General features: G+C 40.0%; 1 protein-coding gene across 2 annotated transcripts in view; it reads right to left on the bottom strand.

The window, feature by feature from the left end:
• DIP2B (disco interacting protein 2 homolog B) overlaps positions 1-20,289 on the bottom strand; it is a 340,427-nt gene that overhangs the window by 274,026 nt on the left and 46,112 nt on the right. The gene's annotated exons all lie outside the window — the stretch shown is intronic.

Raw genomic sequence — 20,289 nt, 5'->3', positions numbered from 1 at the left:
TCTGAATTGATGCAAATGTCCTAAGAAATTATTATGATGATGAATATGCAACTATGTGATGATATTGGGAATTACTGATTACATATGTAGAACAGAATGATCATATGTTAAGAATGTTTGTGTTTCTTGTAATTTTTTTAATTTAAAAATTAATTTAAAAAATGGATAAGCAATTAAGAGAAATCATAATTTCACATTTTCTCCATTGACAAGCATTAAAGTTGTTTCCCTTTTTTACTCTTACAAATAATGATTCAATTAATATCTCTCTACCTACAAGTGCTGGACAAAATTAACTCTGCTCTGACTTATTGTAGCCAAATTATCTTCTAAAAAAATGGTACCAATGGATATTTCCATTCAACACTTTCTAATTACTCTTGTCTAGCGTTGTACAGTTCTCATTAAATTACAAAGGGAAATTACTATTTCCCAAAAATTTTTCATACTTTTGAGTCAAACTTTAATTTTAACTATCAGTGGAATCAATAATCAATGGACAAGGTTAAACAAACAAGCTTTTCACCTCTATAAAAAGGAGATCTCTCTCTTCCACAAAGAATGAAATTCATTTGTTTAGAAAAGTATTTTCACTAAAGCCAAGAGATGAAAGGATTTCAGCAAAGTTGATGATTAACAATGTCATAAAGGCCACAGAGGAAGGGGAATAAAAAAAAGCCAAGAGTAACTGTTAACCTGTGACTAAGTAGTTTCAGTAAAGTAGAGAATAAAGCAAATAGAAAGTGCTATATTTATATAAGTATATAGGTATAAAATATTTAAAATAACAGATTTATTGAAATGTAATCCACACACCATAAATTTATCATTTTAAAGTATATAGTACAGTGACTTTTTTAGTATATTTAGAGAACACAACTATTACCATAATCAAGCTTAGAACATCATCTTCACCCCAAAAAGAAAAACTGTAGCCATTAGCAGTCACTCTCCTACTACCCCTCCCCCTCAGCTCCTGGTAACCAAACAATTCATTTTGGGGTTTCTATGGATTTTTCAATTATGGACAGTTCATATAAATGTAATTATCCAACATGTGGCCTTCTGTGACTGGCTTCCTAACATGATGTTTTCAAGGTTTATCCATGCTGTGCCATACATAAAGTATTTTGTTTCTTTTTATTGCAAAATAATATTCCAGTCTAAGATATATCAGTTTTTGTCTATCTGTTTATCAGCTGAAGGACATATGGGCTGTTTCCACTTTTTGGGGCAGTTATGAATAATGCCATTGTGAGCATCTGTATACAAATGGACAAAAGCAATATTTCTAAATTATTTTGTAAGTAGTACATATCTAACTTACCTCTCACTTATTCTTATTTTTCTACTGTCTCCTATGTCATTCCTGAAAAATAAGGAACAGGGCTGTGGTGTAATCATTCTCATGTTTGGAAGTATCCTTATTTGAGAACTAACATTTGGTAGGTACCTATTACATGCAAGGCACTGGGAGGTAGTTTACACATATCATCCTGTTTAATCCTAGCCAACTTTGTGGTAGGTAGGAAAAATAAGGCTCTCAGAGGACAAGTTAACTTGCCCAACAATAAATGCTGGAAAATCTTTATTAATCCATATTCTTCATTCCACCTATGGAAGGCAAACATGTGCTATGCATGTGACTTCTCTTGCAACATTGGCAGATGTTACTATTTAGTCACTGTTCTCAGGCATGGACTCAGAATTCTCCACAACACCTAACTTCCAACTCCAACTAACCAGAAGGAATAAGTATGTAAAAGTACACGCTATTCCTGCAGTATACCATGTTACCTCTCATGTATTACTGATTAATGATATATCTGGATGGGCAGGACTAAGTTTTGCCATACCTGTGTATATTTTACTCTTGTGCTTATACAACAAAATGTTTTGATTTATTTAAGAAAGCAAGCATATGGGGATGGCCTAGGACAACGTAAGATAATTAAAACAGCGCAGGATAGAAACAAAATTGACAAGCCCAGTAGCCTACTATATTCAAATAAAGTTATATTTTTTCCACAGAAGGAACTAAAAAATCAAGAGAAGGAATGCTGCTTTCATTTCAACCATGTTATATAATTCTCAAACAAATCTTAATTTATCTGTACTGTGACTTTTCTATCAAAAAGGTGTCCCAAAAGTATATTCTGTAAGTCTATTTTAAGGTGTACAGAAATTCTGACGGTTACATAATTCATACGTACGAGCATAACAGTTATATAAAGCAAAAATGCAAAAAATAATTAAAATATAACAAAAAATATCACTTTGAGTCACACCAGTCACCCATTCAAAAAACATTCACCCTGCCTATATGATGCTGAGTTATACATAGAGAGGTAGGGTTTAACAAATTAATACGAGAGCTGAATCATTATACTGATATTTCCTTTAGTCTCCCTATCTTAGAGCAGCTGGAAAGAAAAACCTAAAATTCTGGAATCGTAACCCATACCAAGCTCTGAAATCTGTACTACAACTAACTGTTACAATGCGCTTTGAAATTTACTGTTTTGTATATATCCTATTTTTCAAAAAGAAAAAGTCAAAAAAAAGAAAAAAGAATGGGCAGAACCCAAATGGGCAGAACCCAAATACCCCTAAAGACGTCAAACGAGACACTTAAGCACCGTTTGACAGATACACACGTTTCTATGAGATCCTGAAGGAAAATCTTATTTCCTGTAGCTGCAGACTTGAGCTCTCTGAAAATCAGGTGCAGAATCTTATTCTTAGAGTAGCAACTTTACAACGTAAACAGAAATCTCAAAGTTGCATCGTGTCTGCCATTAAAGTGAGGGCATTGAATGGAAAGGAGTGGGACCCTGAAAAATGGGATGGTGACATGTGGATTGATAATGATGCCTGGGGTGAGGCTGAAACCCTAGGTCATGCTGAGTCTTCTCTAGATAACCCTGTAATAGTTCGCACTGAGGACATAGCAGCCCCACCTCCAGCCTGCCTTAAGGAGCTGGCCACCCAACCTCTTCCTGAAAGGATTAGCCCTAGAGCGATTAATCCTGTTTCACCAGATGAAACTACAAATGAATGCCCTGAAGCAAATGGTTTGAAAGATATTTCTAATTCTTTTCATGAACCACCCCATCACCCTTCATTTCTTCCAGACCTATAACTAGACTAAAGTCCCAACAGGCCCCTAAAGGTAAGGTACAAAGTATCACCTATGTGGAGGTACATTATACTCCAAAAGAACTGTGTGAATTTTCCAATTTATATAGACAGAAATCAGGGGAATATGTGTGGCAATGGATTTTAAGGGTGTGGGATAATGATGGGAGGAATATAAGGCTGGATCAGTTTGAATTTATTGATATGGGCCCACTAAGCAGAGATTCTGCATCAATGTTATAGCTCGAGGGGTAAGAAAAGGTTTTAACAGTTTGTTTGGATGGTTGGTTGAAACATGAATCAAAAGATGGCCAACTATCAATAAAACAGAAAATGACAAATGCTAGAGAGGATGTGGAGAAAGAGGCACACTTATCCACTGTTGGTGGGAATGTCAAATGGTACAACTGCTGTGGAAGGCAGTTTGGCGGTTCCTCAAAAAGCTAAATATAGAATTGCCATATGACCCGGTAATACCATTGCTAGGTATTTACTCAGAGGATATGAGGACAAGGACACAAACAGACATCTGCACACCAATGTTTATAGCAGTGTTATTTACAATTGCAAAGAGATGGAAACAGCCAAAATGTCCATCAACACACGAGTGGCTAAACAAACTGTAGTATATACATACAATGGAATATTATGCAGCCATAAGAGAGAATAAATTTATGAAGTATGGATGGAACTTAAGGATATTATGCTGAGGGACATCAGCCAGAAACAAAAGGACAAATAGTATATGGTCTCACTGACATGAACTGACATCAGTAAATACATTTGGAAAATTTCATTGGTGACAGTGACCATCAGGAGGTAGAAACAGGGTAAGATATTGGGTAACTGGAGCTGAAGGGATACAGATTGTACAACAGGACTGAATGTAAAAACTCAGAAATGGACAGCACAATACTACCTAACTGTAATACAATTATGTTAAAACACTGAATGAAGCTGAATGTGAGAATGAGAGAGGGAGGATGGCTGGGGTCACAAATGAAATCAGAAAGAAAGACGATAAAGACTGAGATGGTATAATCAAGGAATGCCTAGAGTGTATAAGGATAGTGACTAAATGTACAAATTTAAAAAATGTTTTTGCATGAGGAAGAACAAAGGAGTGTCATTACTGCAGCATGCTAAAAACAGATGGTAATTAATATTTTGAAATTTTAACTTATGTGTGAGACTAAAGCAAAAAAGGTTTCTTAGGTACAAAATCTGTATTTTGACTAATGCATTTCCTAATATGTAGGAAATGTAGACAACTTAACTGAATACCATAAATAAGTACACAGAACCTTGAGTAGGGCATGAGATTTTGTTGGTTTGTCAAAGTGATGCCCCAATAAATGCCAGAGTGATTTGAACAGTGAATAAAAAAGTATTTGCAAAGTCCCCTTAGTGGAATGATGAGAAAGGGGGAAAATTCAACTTTCCCAAGTTGAATTCTTGATAGTCTCACAAGCAGTGTGGACAATCAAAGCTACAGCCTGAGCCCCCAGTCTTGAGGTTTGTTCATATGAAACTTAACCCCACAAAGGATAGGTCAAGCCTACCTAAAATAAGGCCTAACAGTCACCCCCAAGAAAACCTCTTTTGTTGCTCAGATGTGGCCCCTCTCTCCAGCCAACACAGCAAGCAGATTCACCACCCTCCCCCTGTCTACGTGGGACATGACTCGCAGGGGTGTGGACCTAGCTGGCAACGTGGGACAGAAATCCTGGAATGAGCTGAGACTCGGCATCACGGGATTGAGAAAACCCCTAGAATGAGCTCAGACTCAGCATCAGGGGATTGACAAAATCTTCTCGACCAAAAGGGGGAAGAGTGAAATGAGACAAAGTGTCAATGGCTGAGAGATTCCAAACAGAGTCGAGAGGTCATCCTGGAGGTTATTCTTATGCATTAAATAGATATCACCTTGTTAGTTAAGATGTAGTGGAGAGGACGGAGAGAACTGCCTGAATATGTGGAGCTGTGTTCCAGTAGCCATGTTTCTTGAAGACGATTGTACAATGATACAGCTTTCACAATGTGACTGTGTGACTGTGAAAACCTTGGGTCTGATGCTCCTTTTATCTACCTTGTCAAAAGATGAGTAAAACATATGGAATACAAATGAATAATAGGGGGAACAAATGTAAAAATAAATTTAGAGTGAAATGCTGGTGACTGGTGAGAGGGAGGGGTGGGGGGTATGATATGTATGAATTATTTTCTGTTTTCTTTTTATTTCTTTTTCTGAATAGATGCAAATGTTCCAAGAAATGATCATGATGATGAATATGCAACTATGTGATGATATTGTGAACTACTGATTATATATGTAGAACAGAATGATCAAAAGGTACGAATGTTTGCGTTTGTTTAGTGTTTTTTGGTATTTAAAAAAAAAAAAAAAAGGTGGCCGACATAACCAGAGGTTGAAATGCCTGAACTGCCCTGGTATAATGTAGATGAGGGAATCCAGAGGCTCAGAGAGATTGGAATGTGAGAGTAGATTTATCATGCAAAGCCTGCTCTTACACCCCAGGAAAGTTCAGAGAACCTTTTTACCAGAACAGTGAGAAATAAATTTGTGAGACTAGCACCATCATCCCTGAAGAGTTCTGTAGCTACACTTCTCTGTAGGTCAGATATTACTGTAGGAACTTCTGTCACTGAGCTGGAATTCTTAAACACAATGGGGATGACGGGATCCCTAGCTGGCAGAAGCCAAGTGGAACCACTTAATCGCCAGACAGGGTATACTTGGCTATTATAATAGAAAGCAAACTCAAAAGCAGGAGTCAAAATTATATGACTCACAGAGATTTCTGGCATTGGCTAGTAAATCATGGGGTACCTAGAAATACAATAGAAGGGTAGTCTACTAAATTCTTGTTCAAGCTGTATGAATAAAAGAATTCTAGGTCAACTGAACAGAAGTCTAACCTGAATTACAAAAACAATAATCAATTTCCAGACATCAGACAGTTTACAAACCCTGAGCCCTTTGAATGAAGGGGAGTCCAGGTCCCTTTGGGGTAGAACCCTGTTACAATGCCACAAATTTATACTGTTAATCTTCCTTCAAGCCTTCCTCAAGGAGACCAACAGTCTTTTACCAGGGTAACTGTGCACTGGGGAAAAGGAAATGATCAGATATTTCGGGGATCATGAGACTTTGGTTCAGAAGTGACAATAATTCCAGGGGACCCAAAACGTCACTCTGGTCCACCTGTCAGAGTGACAGCTTATGGAGGCCAGGTGATCAATGGAGTTTTAGCTAAGATCCATCTCACAGTGGGTCCAGTGGGCCCCCAGCCTCATATTATAGTTATTTGCCCAGTTTCAGAATGTAATTGGTATAGACATGCTGAGCAACTGGCAGAATACCCACACTGGCTCCCTAACTTGTGTAGTGGGGGCTATTATGGTGGGAAAGGCCAAGTGGAAACCACTAGAACTGCCCCTACCTAGCAAAATAGTAAATCAGAAGCAATACCGGATTCTTGGAGGGATTGCAGACATTACTGCCACTCTTAAGGACTTGAAGGATGCAGGGGTGGTGATTTCCACCATACCCCCATTCTACTCTCCTATTTGGCCTGTGTAGAAAACAGATGGGTCTTGAAGGATGACAGTGGGTTATCGTAAGCTCAACCAGGTGGCAACTCCAATTGCAGCTGCTGTTCCAGATGTGGTATCATTGCTTGAGCAAATCAATACATCCCCTGGCACCTGGAATGCAGCTATTGATCTAGCAAATGCTTTTTTCTCAATAGCTGTTAGTAAGGACCACCACAGTTTGCTTTCAGCTGGCAACGTCAGCAATATACTTTCACTGTCCTACCTCAAAGGATATATCAATTCTCCAGCCCTATGTCATAATCATGTCCACAAGGACCTTGATTGTTTCTCCCACCCATTATATTGATGATATCATGTTGATTGGACCTAGTGAGCAAGAAGTAGCAACTACTCCAGACTTACTGGTAAGGCATTTGCGTGTCAGAGGATGGGAGATAAATCCAACAAAAAACTGGGGCCTTCCACCTCAGTGAAATTTCTAGGTGTCCAGTGGTGTGGGGTATGCCAAGATATTCCTTCTAAGGTGAAGGATAAGTTGCTGCATCCAGCCCCTCCTACAACCAAAAAAGAGGGACAGCGCCTAGTTGGTCTCTTTGGATTTTGGCAACAACATATTCCTCATTTGGGTTTGCTACTCCAGCCCATTTATCGAGTGGCCAGAAAAGCTGCTAATTTTGAGTGGGGACCTGAACAAGAGGAGGCTTTAGGACAGCTTCAGGCTGCTGTACAAGCTGCTCTATCACTTTGGCTGTATGATCCAGCAGATCCAATGGTGCCGGAAGTGTCAGTGGCATATAGAGATGCTGTCTGGAGCCTTTGGCAGGCCCCTATAGGAGAATTACAACACAGACCCTTAGGATTTTGGAACAAAGTCTTACCATCTGCTGCAGATAACTACTCTCCTTTTGAGAAACAGCTTTTGGCCTGCTACTGGGCCTTAGTAGAGACTGAATGCTTAACCATAGCCCACCAAGTTACCATGAGACCTGAGTTGCCTATCATGAGCTGGGTGTTGTCTGACCTACCAAACCATAAAGTTGGGCGTGCGCAGCAGCACTCTATTGTAAAATGGAGATGGCATATACAAGGTAGGGCAAGAGCACAAGTAAGTTACATGAGGAAGTGGCCCAAATGCCCATGGCCTCCACTCCTGTCACAATACCTTCTCTTTCCCAGACCAGAGCTATGGCCTCTTGGGGAGTTCCTTATAGTGAACTGACTAAGGAAGAGAAAATTCAGGCCTGGTTTACAGATGATTCAGTACGATATGCAGGTACCACCCAAAAGTGGACAGCCGCAGCACTACAGCCCCTTTCTGGGGTGTCCTTGAAGGACAGTAGTGAGGGGAAATCCTCCCAGTGGGTAGAACTTTGAGCAGTGCACCTCGTTGTTCATTTTGCTTGGAAAGAGAACTGGCCAGAGGTGCATTTGTATACTGCTCATGAGCTGTTGCAAATGGTTTGGATGGATAGTCAGGGACTTGGAAAGACCATAATTGGAAAATTGGTGACAAAAAGGTCTGGGGAAGAAGTGTGTAAATAGATATTTCTGAGTGGGCTAAAAACATGAACATATTTGCATCCCATGTGATTGCGCACCAGAGGGTGACTTCAGCAGAGGAAGGTTTCAATAATCAAGTGGATAAGATGACCCGTTCTGTGGATACCAGTTAGCCTCTTTCCTCAGCAACTCCTGTCATTGCCCAGTGGGCTCATGAACAAAGTGGTCATGGTGGTAGGGATGGAGGTTATGCATGAGCTCAACAGCATGGACTTCCACTCACCGTGGCTGACCTGGCTACAGCCACTGCTGAGTACCCAATTTGCCAGCAGCAGAGACCCACACTCAGCCCCTGATATGCCCACATTCCCCGAGGTGACCAGCCAGCTACATGGTGGCAGGCTGATTACATTGGACCACTCTCTTCATGGAAGAGGCAGCAATTTGTTCTAATTGGAATAGATACATACTCTGGATATGGGTTTGCTTTCCCTGCACATAATGCTTCTGCCAAAACTACCATCTGTGGGCTTACAGAATGCCTTATCCATCATTATGGCATTCCACACAGCATTGCTTCTGATCAAGGAACATATTTCACAGCAAATGAAGTAAGGGAATGGGCTCATGGAATTCTCTGGTCCTACCATGTTCCCCATCATCCAGAAGCAGCTGGATTGATAGAACGGTGGAATGACCTTTTGAAAACTCAATTACAGTGCCAACTAGGTGGCAATGCCTGGTGTAATGTTCTCCAGGAAGCTGTATATGCTCTGAATCAGTGTCCGCTGTATGGTGCTATTTCTCCCATAGCCAGGATCCATGGGTCCAGGAACCAAGGGGTGGAAATGGGAGTGGCACCACTCACTATTACCCCTAGTGATTCACCAGGAAAATGTTTGCTACCTCTTCCTGTGACCCTGAGCTCTGATGGTCTACAGGCTTTAGTTCCAAAAAGGGGAGTGCTTCCACCAGGAGAAACAACAATGATTCCACTGAATTGGAATCTAAGACTGCCACCCCGTCACTTTGGATTACTCATGCCCCTGGATCAACAAGCCAAGAAGGGGATTACATTATTGGCTGGGGTGACTGACTCTGACTATCAGGGGGAAATAGGACTGCAACTACATAATGGAGGTAAAGAAGAGTTTTCTTGGAATATAGAAGATACCCTACGGCATCTTTTAGTACTACCAAGCCCTGTGATTAAAATCAATGGAAAATTGCAACAACCCAATCCAGGCAGGAGTACCAATGGCTCTGAAACTTCAGGAATGAAGGTTTGGGTCACCCTACCAGGCAAAGAACGATGGCCAGCTGAAGTGGTTGCTGAGGGTAAAGGGAACATGGAATGAGTAGTGGAAGAAGGTAGTGATAAATATGAACTTTGACCACGTGATCAGTTATAGAAATGAAAACCGTAATGCTGTTTTGTTCATGTTATACTATTTAGTTGTAAGAGATCAGGTTTAAGAATGAATATTGACTTCCAGGTCAAGATGGTGGCTTAACAACGTGCACATTTTAGTTCGTCCTCCAGAACAACTACTAAATAACCAGAAACAGTACAGAACAGCTCCTGGGGCCACATCAGTGACCAGAAACACAGTGTACCCCAGTCTGGACCAGTTGGACTGGCTGTGAGACAACCCCCAGAACTGTGAGTTCCCAAAGCTGTAGCAGCCAGCGCCCCTCCCCCACAGGCTGCTTCCCAGAGGGGAAAAGAAAGGACTTTACCAGCAGCAGGGAGTGGGCACAATCAAACACCAATTGTGGAACTAATTAACAAATTCTGACTACTAAAAATAGGCCCGCAGCTTAGGTGAACCTGGTCAAAGAGGAGGTTGCTCATTTTTGCCCCGGGGCCAAGGGGGCAGGACTGACAGAAAAAGGGGAAAAAAAAAAAAAAGAAGGAAACAGAGGTTTTTGTGGCTGTGTATCTACAAAGGCTTGACTGTCTCTGGATACAGCGGCAGGAATTTTCAGGTTGCAACTGCCCCAGGCATAGGGAGAAGTGAGCTCTTTTGGGGGCTTATCTGGAGCTTGTGCCTTCCCCAGGGTGGGGTGAAACCCCACTCAGGTGGAATCCCTCCATCAAGGAATTCAGACACCAGGGCTTGGTAATTTGAAGCCATTAAAACCAGCCTACGCAGCCCACCCTCCTCTCCCTCTTCCCCCTTCTGCTCCGGCGGCGCTCCAAACACCACCGTGCCCTCTTCCGCCTTCACTGGCTCCTCCGCCACCAGCCTCAACAGCCTTGCCACCCTCACCTATCCTCCTCCAGAACAGCTACTGGGGGAGTGAAGACGATACAGAGCAGCTCCCGGAGCCACGACGGAGATCAAAGGGATGGCGTACCCCATCCTGGAACGGTTGACTGTCTGGGAGAACCAGCTCCGGTGAGATCACCGTGGGGCGCGGGCTTTCCCGGGCGGGATGGCAAGCGGCTGGAGTCCCCCCCTTCCTCCTTCCCAGGACAGCTGGCAGAATTGGGTAGGCGGTCCTCTCGGGCCGCAGCGGCTGGCGCCCCCACCACGTGAGGCCCCCCGGAACAACTGAGAGAGTTGGGTCGGAAATCCCCAGACTGCGGAGAACGGTGACCGGGGGGTCCCTTCCAAACATGTGACTCCCCGGTCTGGCTGGGAACAGTTCACTCTCCCGGTCTGCGGCAGCTGGCGCCCTCCCGCCACGCTTGGCGCCCCGGACCATCTAGGAAATTCGGTCGGGCGCTCTCCCGGGCTACGGCAGCCGGCAACCCTCCCCGCGTTCGGAGCCCCAGGCCGGCTGACACTCTTCCAAGCTGCTTTGGCTGCCGAACCCCCCCCCCCCCCACGGTGAGAGTTTTCCAAAGTTAAAGGACCCACAGCAACTTTTACTGGTGGAACCCGTAGACAAACGTGTGCCACGAGCGCCACCTACTGGGCAGGATAAGGAAAACAGAACCCAGAGATTTCACAGAAAAATCTTTCAACCTGTGGGGTCCAACACCCAGGGAAATCTGACTAAATGCCCAGACGCCAGCAGAAGATAACGGATCACGCTCAGAAAATTGAAAATATGGCCCAGTCAAAGGAACGAACCAATAGCTCAAATGAGATACAGGAACTGAGACAACTAATGCTGAATATACAAACAGAAATGGAAAACCTCTTCAAAAACGAAATCGATAAATTGAGGCAGGACATGAAGAGGACATGGGCTGAACAAAAAGAAGAAATAGAAAATCTGAAAAAACAAATCACAGAGCTTATGGAAGTGAAGGATTAAGTACAAAAGATGGAAAAAACAATGGATACCTACAATGATAGATTTAAAGAGACAGAAGATAGAATTAGTGATTTGGAGGATGGAACATCTGAATTCCAAAAACAAACAGAAACTATCCAGAAAAGAATGGAAAAATTTGAACAGGGAATCAGGGAACTCAAGGACAATATGAACCGCACAAATATACGTGTTGTGGGTGTCCCAGAAGGAGAAGAGAAGGGAAAAGGAGGAGAAAAACTAATGGAAGAAACTTTCACTGAAAATTTCCCAACTCTTATGAAAGACCTATAATTACAGATCCAAGAAGTGCAGCGCACCCCAAAGAGATTAGACCCAAATAGGCGTTCTCCAAGACACTTACTAGTTAGAAAGTCAGAGGTCAAAGAGAAAGAGAGGATCTTGAAAGGAGTGAGAGAGAAGCAATCCAACACATACAAGGGAAACCCAATAAGACCATGTGTAGATTTCTCAGCAAACCATGGAAGCTAGAAGACAGTGGGATGATATATTTAAGTTACTAAAAGAGAAAAACTGCCAACCAAGACTCCTATATCCAGCAAAATTGTCCTTCAAAAATGAGGGAGAAATTAAAACATTCTCAGACAAAAAGTCACTGAGAGAATTTGTGACCAAGAGACCAGCTCTGCAAGAAATACTAAAGGGAGCACTAGAGTCAGAACCGAAAGACAGAAGAGAGAGGTATGGAGAAGAGTGTAGAAAGAAGGAAAGTTAGATATGATATATATAATACAAAAGGCAAAATGGCAGAGGAAAATATTATCCAAACAGTAATAACACTAAATGTTAATGGACTGAATTCCCCAATCAAAAGACATAGACTGGCAGAATGGATTAAAAAACAGGATCCTTCTATATGCTGTCTACAGGAAACACATCTTAGACCCAAAGATAAACATAGGTTGAAAGTGAAAGGTTGGGAAAAGATATTTCATGCAAATAACAACCAGAAAATAGCAGGAGTGGCTATACTAATATCCAACAAGTTAGACTCCAAATGTAAAACAGTTAAAAGAGACAAAGAAGGACATTATATACTAATAAAAGGAACAAGTAAACAAGAAGATATAACAATCATAAATATTTACGCACCGAACCAGAATGCCCCAAAATAGGTGAGGAATACACTGCAAACACTGAAAAGGGAAATAGACACAAATACCATAAAAGTTGGAGACTTCAATTCCCCACTCTCATCAATGGACAGAACATCTAGACAGAGGATCAATAAAGAAATAGAGAATCTGAATATTACTATAAAGGAGCTAGACTTAACAGACATTTATAGGACATTAAATCCCACAACAGCAGGATACACCTTTTTCTCAAGTGCTCATGGATCATTCTCAAAGATAGACCATATGCTGGGTCACAAAGCAAGTCTTAACAAATTTAAAAAGATTGAAATCATACACAACACTTTCTCGGATCATAAAGGAATGATGTTGGAAATCAATAATAGGCGGAGTGCCAGAAAATTCACAAATACCTGGAGGCTCAACAACACACTCTTAAACAACGAGTGGGTCAAAGAAGAAATTGCAAGAGAAATTAGTAAATACCTTGAGGCAAATGAAAATGAAAACACAACATATCAAAACTTATGGGATGCAGCAAAGGCAGTGCTAAGAGGGAAATTTATTGCCCTAAATGCCTATATCAGAAAAGAAGAAAAGGCAAAAATGCAGGAATTAACTGTTCACTTGGAAGAATTGGAGAAAGCACAGCAAACTAATCCCAAAGCAAGCAAAAGGAAAGAAATAACAAAGATTAGAGCAGAAATAAATGAAATTGAAAATATGAAAACAGTAGAGAAAATCAATAAGACCAGAAGTTGGTTCTATGAGAAAATCAATAAGATTGATGGGCCCTTAGCAAGATTGACAAAAAGAAGAGAGAGGATGCAAATAAATAAGATCAGAAATGGAAGAGGAGACATAACTACTGACCTCACAGAAATAAAGAAGGTAGTAACAGGATACTATGAACAACTTTACGCTAATAAATACAACAATTTAGAGGAAATGGACGGGTTCCTGGAAAGACATGAACAACCAACTTTGACCCAAGAAGACATAGATGACCTCAACAAACCAATCACAAGTAAAGAAATTGAATCAGTCATTCAAAAGCTTCCTAAAAAGAAAAGTCCAGGACCAGACGGCTTCACATCTGAATTCTAGCAAACATTCCAGAAAGAATTAGTACCAACTCTCCTCAAACTCTTCAACATAATCGAAGTGGAGGGAAAACTACCTAATTCATTCTATGAAGCCAACATCACCCTCATACCAAAACCAGGCAAACATATTACAAAAAAAGAAAACTACAGGCCAATCTCTCTAATGAATATAGATGCAAAAATCCTCAATAAAATTCTAGCAAATCGTATCCAACAACACATTAAAAGAATCATACATCATGACCAAGTAGGATTCATCCCAGGTATGCAAGGATGGTTCAACATAAGAAAATCAATTAATGTAATACACCATATCAACAAATCAAAGCAGAAAAATCACATGATCATCTCAATTGATGCAGAGAAGGCATTTGACAAGATTCAACATCCTTTCCTGTTGAAAACACTTCAAAAGATAGGAATACAAGGGAACTTCCTTAAAATGATAGCGGGAATATATGAAAAACCCACAGCTAATATCATCCTCAATGGGGAAAAATTGAAAACTTTCCCCCTAAGGTCAGGAACAAGACAAGGATGTCCACTATCACCACTATTATTCAACATTGTGTTGGAAGTTCTAGCCAGAGCAATTAGACAAGAAAAAGAAATACAAGGCACCAAAATTGGAAAGGAAGAAGTAAAACGATCACTGTTTGCAGACGATATGATACTATACGTCGAAAACCCGGAAAAATCCACAACAAAACTACTAGAGCTAATAAATGAGTACAGCAAAGTAGCAGGTTACAAGATCAACATTCAAAAATCTGTAGCATTTTTATACACCAGTAATGAACAAGTCGAGGAGGAAATCAAGAAATGAATCCCATTTACAATTGCAACTAAAAGAATAAAATACCTAGGAATAAATTTAACTAAAGAGACAAAAAACCTATATAAAGAAAACTACAAAAAACTGCTAAAAGAAATCACAGAAGACCTAAATAGATGGAAGGGCATACCGTGTTCATGGATTGGAAGACAAAATATAGTTAAGATGTCAATCCTACCTAAATTGATCTACAGATTCAATGCAGTACCAATCAAAATCCCAACAACTTATTTTTCAGAAATAGAAAAACCAATAAGCAAATTTATCTGGAAAGGCAGGGTGCCCCGAATTGCAAAAAACATCTTGAGGAAAAAAAACGAAGCTGGAGGTCTCGCGCTGCCGGACCTTAAGGCATATTATGAAGCCACACTGGTCAAAACAGCATGGTATTGGCATAAAGATAGATATATCGACCAATGGAATCAAATGGAGTGCTCAGATATAGACCCTCTCATCTACGGACATTTGATCTTTGATAAGGCAGTCAAGCCAACTCACCTGGGACAGAACAGTCTCTTCAATAAATGGTGCCTAGAGAACTGGATATCCATATGCAAAAGAATCAAAGAAGACCCATATCTCACACCCTATACAAAAGTTAATTCAAAATGGATCAAAGATCTAAACATTAGGTCTAAGACCATAAAACAGTTAGAGGAAAATGTAGGGAGATATCTTACGAAACTCACAATTGGAGGCGGTTTTATGGACCTTAAACCTAAAGCAAGAGCACTGAAGAAGGAAATAAATAAATGGGAGCTCCTCAAAATTAAACACTTTTGTGCATCAAAGAACTTCATCAAGAAAGTAGAAAGACAGCCTACACAATGGGAGACAATATTTGGAAATGACATATCAGATAAAGGTCTAGTATCCAAAATTTATAAAGAGATTGTTCAACTCAACAACAAAAAGACAGCCAACCAATTACAAAATGGGAAAAAGGCTTGAACAGACACCTACCAGAAGAGGAAATACAAATGGCCAAAAGGCACATGAAGAGATGCTCAATGTCCCTGGCCATTAGAGAAATGCAAATCAAAACCACAATGAGATATCATCTCACACCCACCAGAAGGCCATTATCAACAAAACAGAAAATGACAAGTGCTGGAGAGGATGCGGAGAAAGAGGCACACTTATCCACTGTTGGTGGGAATGTCAAATGGTGCAACCACTGTGGAAGGCAGTTTGGCGGTTCCTCAAAAAGCTGAATATAGAATTGCCTTACGACCCAGCAATAACATTGCTGGGTATCTACTCAAAGGGCTTAAGGGCAAAGACACAAACGGACATTTGCACACCAATGTTTATAGCAGCGTTATTTACAATTGCAAAGAGATGGAAACAGCCAAAATGTCCATCAACAGAAGAATGGCTAAACAAACTGTGGTATATACATACGATGGAATATTATGCAGCTTTAAGACAGGATAAACTTATGAAGCATGTAATAACATGGATGGACCTAGAGAACATTATGCTGAGTGAGTCCAGCCAAAAACTAAAGGACAAATACTGTATGGTCCCACTGATGTGAACGGACATTTGAGAATAAACTTGGAATATGTCATTGGTAACAGAGTCTAGCAGGAGGTAGAAACAGGGTAAGATAATGGGTAATTGGAGCTGAAGAGATACAGACTGTACAACAGGACTAGATACAAAAACTCAAAAATAGACAGCACAATAATACCTAATTGTAAAGTATACATGTTAAAACACTGAAGTTGCATCTGAGCTATAGGTTTAGTTTGTTTGTTTGTTTGTTTTTGTTTGTTCGTTTTTGTTTTTTTGTTTGTTTGTTTTTTACTATTATTATTACTTTTATTTCTTTTCTCTATACTAACATTCTATATCTTTGTCTGGTGTGTCACTAGTTCTTCTAAACCGATGCAAATGTACTAAGAAACGATGATCATGCATCTATGTGATGATGTTAAGAATTACTGATTGCATATGTAGAATGGTATGATTTCTAAATGTTGGGTTAATTTCTTTTTTTTTTTTCCGTTAATTAATAAAAAAAATTAAAAAACCAGCCTACAACCTCTCCTCTGTCTCCACCATGTCCCCAGCAGGGAGAGTCTGCCAAAGTTAAAGGTACCACATCATCTTATGCTGGTGGGACCTGCAGTCAGACAAGCGCCACATCCTGGGCAGGATAAGAAAAACAGAGTCCAGAGACTTCACAGGAAAGTCTTTCAACCTGCTGGGTCTCACCCTCAGGGAAAACTGACGCAGGTGACTCTTTCCTCCTGAGAGGAGGCCAGTTTGGTCTGGGAAAATCTGGCTGGGGTCTATAATATCTAAGTAGACCCTCCTAGGTGTGTGTGGGGGAAAGGCACCACACAAGCAGCAAGAAACAAGAAAAGAAGAACTGAAAAATTCTCCTCTGTTAAACAAAACTTAAGCTAAAGGTCCAGAGAAAGCTGAACGGAATGTCAAAGAACAGACAGACAACAAATTCATCCAGCAAGAAAATCCTAGATAAAAGAAGTGAAAGTAATCTCCAGAATAAACTAATTAAGGTAATTAAATGCCTAGATGCCAGCAAAAAATAACAATCACACTAGGAAAATTGAAGATATGGCCCAGTCAAAGGAACAAACTAACAATTCAAATGACATACAGGGGCTGAAACAATTCAGAATGTACGAACAGACATGGAAAACCTTATCAAAAACCAAATCAATGAATTGAGGGAGGATATAAAGAAGGCAAGGAATGAACAAAAACAAGAAACTGAAAGTCTGAAAATACAAATCACAGAACTTAGGGGAATGAAAAACACAGTAGAAGAGATGAAAAAAACAATGGAAAGCTACAATGGTAGATTTTGAGAGAGAACATAGGATTTCTGAACTGGAGGACTGAATATCTGAAATCCGACAAGAACCAAACTATAGGGTAAAAAATGGAAAAATATGATAGGGACTCAGGGAATTGAAAGACAATATGAAGCACATGAATATACGTGTTGTGGGTGTCCCAGAAGGAGAAGAGAAGGAGGAGAAAAACTAATAGAGGAAATTATCATTGAAAATTTCCAAACACTTATGAAAGACTTAAAATTACACATCCAAGAAGTGCAGCGTATCCCAAAGAGAATAAATCCAAATAGACATACTCCAAGACATTTAATAATCAGAATGTCAGAGGTCAAAGAGAAAAGGAGATCTTGAAAGCAGCAAGAGAAAAGCAATCCATCACATACAAGGGAAGCAGATCTCTCAGCAGAAACCATGGAGGTGAGAAGACAGTGCGATAATATATTTAAATTATTAAAAGAGAAAAACTGCCAACCAAGAATTCTATATCCAGCAAAATTGTCCTTCAAAAATGAGGGAGAAATTAAAACATTTTCAGACAAAAAATCACTGAGAGAATTTGTGACCAAGAGACCAGCTCTGCAAGAAATACTAAAGAGAACACTAGAGACAGATACGAAGACAGTAGAGAGAGGTGTGGAGAAGAGTGCAGAAAGGAAGACTATGAGTAAAGGTAAAAAGAAGGAAAATTAGATATGACATATAAAATCCAGAAGGCAAAATAGTAGAAGAAAGTACTACCCACGCAGTAATAACACTGAATGTTAATGGATTAAACTCTCCAATCAAAAGACATAGTCTGGGGCAGGCCATGGTGGCTCAGCAGGTAAGAGTGCTTGCCTGCCATGCCCAAGGACCTGGGTTCGATTCCCAGTGCCTGCGCATGTAAAAAAAAGATATAAATAAAGAGTATTGTGTTTATTTTATGTAGAACGGAAAAAAAAAAAAAGACATAGTCTGGCAGAATGGATTAACAAACAGGACCCGTCTATATGCTGTCTTACTCAAAGGACATGAGGCCAAGGACACAAATGGACATTTATACACCAATGTTTATAGCAGCATTATTAACAATTACCTAGAGATGGAAACAGCCAAAATATCTATCAATGTTAAGACAGTTGACTAAACAAACTGTGACATTTACATAAGATGGAACATTATGCAGCTGTAAGACAGAATAAAGTTATGAAGTATGTAACAACATGAATGGACCTTAAGGACATTATGCTGAGTGTGATTAGCAAGAAACAAAAGGACAAATACTGTATAGTCTCACTGATATGAACTGACATTAGTGAATAAACTTGGAATATTTCCTTGGTAACAGAGACCATCAGGAGATAGAAATAGGGTAAGATATTGGGTAATTGAAGCTGAAGGGATACAGATTGTGCAACAGGACTGAATATAAAAACTCAGAAATGGGCAGCACAATATTACCTAACTGTAATACAATTATGTTAAAACACTGAATGAAGCTGCATATGAGAATGATAGAGGGAGGAGGGCTGGGGCATAAATGAAATCACAAAGAAAGATAGACGATAAAGATTGAGATGGTATAATCTAGGAATGCCTAGAGTGTATAATGATAGTGACTAAATGTACAAATTTTTAAAATGTTTTTGCATGAGGAAGAACAAAAGAATGTCATTACTGCAGTGTGCTGAAAATAGATGGTACTTAATATTTTAAAATTTCAATTAATGTGTGAGACTAAAGCAAAAAATGTTTATTTGGTACAAATCTATACTTTGACCAGTGCATCTCCTAATACAACCTATGTAGATAGTTGATTGAACACCTTAAGTATGTGGGACTTTGTATAGGATATGAGATTTTGTTGGTTTGTCCAGGTGATGCCCTGATGAATTCCAGAGTGATCTGATCAGTGAGTGGAAAAGTATCTGCAAAGTCCCCTTCGGGGAATAGTGAGAACGGGGGAAAACTCAACTTCCCCAAGTTGAATTCTTGATATTCTCACAAGCAGTGTGGACAACCAAAGCTATAGGCTGAGCCCCAGTCTTGGGGGTTGTTCATATGAAACTTAACCCCACAGGGGATAGGTCAAGCCTACTTAAAATTAAGCCTAAGTCACCCCCAAGAGAACCTCTTTTGTTGCTCAGATGTGGCCTCTCTCTCCAGCCAACACAGCAAGCAGATTCACCACCCTCCCCCTGTCTATGTGGGACACGACTACCAAGGGTGTGGATCTTCCTCCCAGAATGAGCTGAGACCCAGCATCAAGGGATTGAGAAACCCTTCTCTACCAAAAGGGGGAAGAGTGAAATGAGACAAAGTGTCAATGGCTGAGAGATTCCAAACAGAGTCTAGAGGTTATCCTGGAGGTTATTCTTATGCATTAAGTAGATATCACCTTGTTATCCAAGATGTAATGGAGAGGCTAGAGGGAACTGCCTGAAAATGTAGAGCTGTGTTCCAGTAGCCATGTTTCTTGATGATAATTGTATAATGATACAGCTTTCACAATGTGACTGCGTGATTGTGAAAACCTTGTGTCTGATGCTCCTTTTATCTACCTTGTCAACAGATGAGAGGAACATATGGAATAAAAATAAATAATAGGGGTAACAAATGTTAAAATAGATTTAGTTTGGAATGCTAGTGATCAATGAAAGGGATCAGTAAGGGGTATGGCCTGTAAAATTTTTTTTTTCTGTTTGTTATATTTTTCTGTTGTCTTTTTATTTCTTTTTCTGAATTGATGCTAATGTTCTGGGAAATGATCATGATGATGAATATGCAACTATGTGATGATATTGTAAATTGCTGAGTGTATGTGTTGGGAATGCTTGTTTCTTGAATTCTTTTTTAATTAATAAAAAATTTTTAAAAAAAAGAATGAATATTACCCATGGACTTGCACCCTATTCTGGAGAGATTTAATGTGCTTCCAGTTGGGCAAGTGCTGG

Source organism: Tamandua tetradactyla, chromosome 7 (genome assembly GCF_023851605.1).
Source record: "Tamandua tetradactyla isolate mTamTet1 chromosome 7, mTamTet1.pri, whole genome shotgun sequence".
Classification (NCBI taxonomy): Eukaryota; Metazoa; Chordata; class Mammalia; order Pilosa; family Myrmecophagidae; genus Tamandua; species Tamandua tetradactyla.
Note: the sequence above shows the minus strand (reverse complement) of the source record. Positions and strands in the feature narration are given on the sequence as shown.